Source organism: Lissotriton vulgaris, unplaced genomic scaffold, assembly GCF_964263255.1.
Source record: "Lissotriton vulgaris unplaced genomic scaffold, aLisVul1.2 SCAFFOLD_1821, whole genome shotgun sequence".
NCBI classification, from domain to species: Eukaryota; Metazoa; Chordata; class Amphibia; order Caudata; family Salamandridae; genus Lissotriton; species Lissotriton vulgaris.
In genome coordinates this window covers 253,122-258,256 of record NW_028255151.1, presented here as the reverse complement: position 1 = coordinate 258,256, position 5,135 = coordinate 253,122, and the positions used below count along the sequence as shown (strand labels likewise).

The 5,135-nt window shown below is 53.9% G+C and overlaps 1 pseudogene; it reads right to left on the bottom strand.

Annotated features, from left to right (window-relative positions):
* Nucleotides 1-3,721: 3,721 nt before the first annotated feature.
* LOC147659210 (uncharacterized) lies at nt 3,722-4,705 on the bottom strand (annotated as a pseudogene).
* Between the last annotated feature and the right edge of the window lie 430 nt (nt 4,706-5,135).

Sequence of the window (5,135 nt, the reverse complement as noted above, 5' to 3'; positions counted from 1 at the left end):
TACTAGGTTACTCCAAAGATGTAGTCCCAGAAATTCGTAGACTGGTGGATATGGCTTTTCTGGTAGCTAGACGCTGTGTGGCGAACACCTGGCTGCGGGGACCGACGCCAACACTGACCAGATGGACCAGGGATATGCTATATTGCTGTACCCAAACAGGACTTTATAGTGAGTTACTCCCCCCTCGCAATCGCCCTAAAAACTACAGGGCATTATACTTGGAAAAATTACCTATGACACACGACAGCGACACTGGGGACAGGGGCTCAGATCAGGAACCGGGCGATATGCAAGAGCACATGGCACGGAAGGGTGAACATGCGATGGAATGATGTGATGTCATTACCGGAGATGGGCGACAAACACGAGTGACGGATCATTGCTGATGACGGAACATTGCTTTGGAGTCAGGGTGTGATGGGTTGGGAGAGGTAAGATGATAGAGGGAAGGGACACACTATTGATGAACACAATACCTTCATTGTGGGATTTGTGCCTATGGGTGCTTATGATTTGTGCCTATTGACCACTGTTAAGCGATACTACGAATGGTATATGAATGACAAGTTGTATCATTGTTATTTTACGACATGGGGCCTGTCTTTCTACCATTGTATGTATATGAAGGGAAATGCCAATAAAATTGTTTAAAAAAAAAAAAAAAGTTGCACAGAGTGGAGCGTCGGCCCCGTGAGATCGTATTTGACTGGCCGTGAGTAGAGCACGGCTTCGTAATTTCCCCCAGGCAGGATCCACCTGTCCATTCCGTACCCCGGGTCGTTACCGTCGCAATAGGTACCCTGGTTAATCGCCGAAAGATGCGCCGCCCAGTAGTACCTGCGGATGTCAGGTAGGGCTATCCCCCCATCGTACCAACCCAGAGTTAATTTTTGCAGGGCAATTTGTGGTGCTCCGGACCACAGTAGGTTCCTCTGCGCCGCCTCTATGGCCGTGAAATAGGAAGACGGAACAAGATCGGGGTAGTTCTGGAGGGCATACAAGAACCGAGGCAGCTCCATCATTTTAAATAGCGCCGCCCGGCCCAACAGGGAGACTGGGAGCCTCTGCCAGGTGGTGGAGTCGCTCTTAAGCCTCTGAAGGGGCGGAAGTAAGTTCCAGTCCTACATTGCAGCCTTGTCTTTGGACATAAAGGTGCCCAAATATGTGAAGCCCTCGGTGACTATCCTGATGGGACAGTCCCGTGGGGGTATAGGGGTATTACCTTGGAGGACGTACAGGATAGACTTACTCCAGTTAATACTATATCCGGAGTTCTTCCCAAAATTAGTGAAAATGCCAAGTGCTACGATCAACGATCTATGGGGTCGTGAGAGGTAGAGGAGGATATCATTGGCGTATAGCGAGATCCTGTCCTCCCAACAATCTGCCCACCGGATCCCCTTCAGTGCAACGTCCTGTCTAATCCAGGTGGCCAACGGCTCAAGGGTTAGGGCAAATAGAAGGGGCGAGAGCGGACACCCCTGGCGTATCCCCCTCCCTAGGCTAAAGGCCTCCGAGACCTTATTATTGACAACCACCTGTGCAAGCGGTTCCGAATAGAGGAGTCGCACCCACGAAATGAAACCGGGGCCGAAACTCAGTTTGCGGAGGACCCCATCATGTACGGCCGTTCGAGGGTATCGAAGGCCATTGTGGCATCCAGCGATACTACCACTGCGTCTTCGCGTAGTGTGTGACATCTCCCCAGCAGTTCAGACTGAGGAGATTGAGTGCCGTGTTGCGGTGGGGCATAAACCCAGATTGGTCCGGGTGGACCAATGTGGCGAGGACCGGTTGGAGTCTATTGGCCAATATCTTCGATAGTATCTTGGGCTCCGCATTCAACAGGGATATGGGCCTGTAGGAGGCGCACAGCTCGCTGGCATTACCTTCCTTAGGAATCGCGACAATTGTTGCTAGTCTTTGGTCACGGGGTAGCACTCCCTTGGACCGACTCTCGTAGAACATTCGTTTAAGATAGGGCTGATGCCATCCGACTTGAGCTTGTAAAGCTCAATCGGTAGGCCATTGGGACCCAGCGCTCTACCAGGACGGAGGTCCCCGATAGCACGTTACACTTCCGCCCTAGTGAGCGGTGCTTCCAAGAGTTCGTGCTCTATGTCAGAGAGGGCCTGCATCCTCAGATCCGCTAATAGGGCGACCGAGTCATCCTCCGGGCGGTCAGATCCCTTACTGTAAACTGTCTGGAAGTGACGGGCGAATTCTTTGACTATGTCTTGTGGCTCAGTGATTACTGTGCCATCCATTGTGTGGATCTCCGCCACTACTCTACTTGCTTTTTGCTTTTTGTCGAGCCACGCTAGGAGCTTTCCCGCCTTATCACCCTGGTCATATATTTTACCATCCAAAGTGGCCGCCATCTTTTTCGCAGCCTCCGTGACCATCGCCTGTTATTCGCGGTTTTCAAGGACAACCTGTGGCGCGCCTCAGGTGTACCCTCAGTGCGTACCAACTCCTCCAAGTTCAGCCTCGATTTTCACCAGCTGCGCTTCCCTCTCTTTACGCTGACCGGCGAGTGCCGATAGGGCCTCTCCTATGAGGACCGTTTTGAAGGCCTCCCAAAGAGTGGTCGCCGAGTCCACCAAACCATCGTTGGTGTCGAAATAATTGGCGATAGAGAGAGTCAATGCCTTACGGAGGTCCTCGTTGTGTAGGTACCAAGCATTAATAGGCGCAACGCACCCCTCCCGTCTAATTCCTACTGTAATATGGAGCAGAACTGGCGAGTGGTCAGATATACCTCGTGCCAGATGGGTTGCTGCGCGCACCTCTGTGTCTATGTGCATGGGGGTGAAGATATGGTCCAGGCGAGAGAAAGAGTGGTGTGGCCGAGAAGAAAGTGTACTGTGTGTCCGCAGGGTGCGCTTGACGCCATAAATCCGTGAGGCCAAATGTTTCAATGAAGTCCCCCAGCCATCTCTGTCCCTTAGGCGTATCTCTAGGCGGATGCCTGTCCAAAGCCCCAGATACCACTGCGTTAAAGTCTCCTCCTATAAACAGCTGTCCATCCGGGAGGAACAGGAGGAAAGTTCCAAGGTCGGTGAATGCCTGCGACTGGAGGCCAGGCGGGACATAGACGGATACAAGAGGTAGCCTGCGCCCCTCCCACTTCCCCGAGAGCGTGGCAAAGCGGCCGTGTGGGTCAGTGGCAGTGTGATCTGGAAGGAATGGAAAAGTGCGTCTAAGAAGGAAACTCACACCTCGGGACCCCTTCGAGTGTGACCATTCAAACTCCCCCCCCCAACTTCCCTCAACTTCTCCCCCCACCCCCATCCTCCCTCTGTCCTGCTCCGTCCAACTCCCTCACCCTCCCCCTTTCAGACTCAGACAACCCCACCCCACCCCCCCTTCCCAACCCACTTGAACTCATCTTCTCCTCCAATAAACACAGAACCCCCCCACCCTGCTCCCTGCTCTGTAGGTTTGAAACTACCCACTGCCCCAATTAGCAGAACTGCCCCCCGAGGAAAACTCTGTAAGTTAGAACGTGAGCCGGCCCCAAACTCTGGCCGCCGTCCCGGTGCTTTCCCCAAACTGGAAGAACCTGCAGCCTTGGAGCGCTCAGAGTCCAGCAATAGAGTCACAGAGTCATTTGGGCAGATTCAAGTTCCCTCCCCCCCTGCATTAAGGAAAGGGTGTAAACATCACAATTACACAATACTTTACAGTTCAGCAGGGCATGGAGCCGCAGTCCAGGTCCTCAACGAACAGCTGTGTCTCAGATTGGGTCCCCACGGGAGCTTGCTGACCTGGAGCGCCAAGACCTCTGACTCCGTGCCTCCCCCTCCGATTGTTCGGCAGCAGCGATTTTCTCTCCAGTTGCCGTGTTCTTGCCGCTCTTGGTCCGTCGGTGCCGCTGTATCGAGCCACTCCTGGACCGCCGCTGGTGATGTGAACAAGTGGGATTTTCCCCCTTGGATTACATTTAGTTTGGCAGGGAAGAACATCATGTATTTGATGCCTCGGTCACGGAACACCGCTTTTACTCCTAGGAATGAGCGCCGTTCCTGCTGGACCTGCAGTGTGAAATCAGGAAAGAAGCGGATGGTGGATCCTTCAAATAGCAGCTCACCCTGTTGCCTGGTCACCTGTAGGATGGCATCGTGATCTCTGTAATTCAATATTTTTGCAATTATCATCCTGGGTGGGGACCCCGAATTAGGTTTAGGGACCGGTGCCCGGTGGACCCGTTCAATTGTGAAGATCTTGGACAGTCTTTTAGGCTTCAGGTGATTGAGGATAAGGTCCTCTAGGAATAGTTCCACACTTTGCCCCTCCGTTCCTTCTGGCACACCTACCACGCGGATATTACTCCTCCGGGCCCTCCCTTCCTGATCTTCGAGCCGCAGGGCCATTTGTCGGTGCTGGTGAACAAGTTCATTGATCCAGCTTTCGAGTTTTTTCTCAGAGGTCTTCAGCTTTTGTATGTCCGTGGCGTTGATTTAGAGCGTTCCGTGGTCTTGCTCACGTCGGTGGGAAGTAGGTTCACTTCGATTGAGATCTTATCCATTTTAGACTCAAGGTTAGTGCCTAACGTCTGGATAGCGGCCATGATGGAAGTTAGGGAAGGCTCCGTCTGGCCTGTCCGGTCCCCGGCCGCCGCACCCATCTGTGCCTGACTCAGCGGCACCGCATATTTGTCCAATTTGTTTGTTTGGGCGGTAGATCCCCCTTTGGGTCGCATCATGTAAAGGCAGCGCCCCTGTGGTCCAACCACGGAGCCAACCGCCGCAAGAGGAGCCCTCCGGGACGCAAGCACCCCCTCGTACGATCCGTGACTGTTATGTCTTAGGGAGGGCTCAAATCCGCACCGCGGTCTGTACACCGCCTCGGAATCCCAGCCTGACAGCCGTTTTCAAGGGCGTCCACGCCCTGCCCCCAGGTGGCACCACCCGTAGAAGTTATCGATATGTGCAGGCCTTCGCCGCCCCGTGGGTGTCTCACCTTGGGTCCAGCTTTACAGCACTGAGCCCAGATGCCTACAACGCTTCCACCAGGGCCCCACACATCTCCCGGCCCACAGCACCTCTTCTGGCTCCAAGTCACTGGGGTCAGTAGGCAGCCAATTCAGTTCGGGTTCACAGGGACCCCGCCTCCCGGTGGCATCACGACGG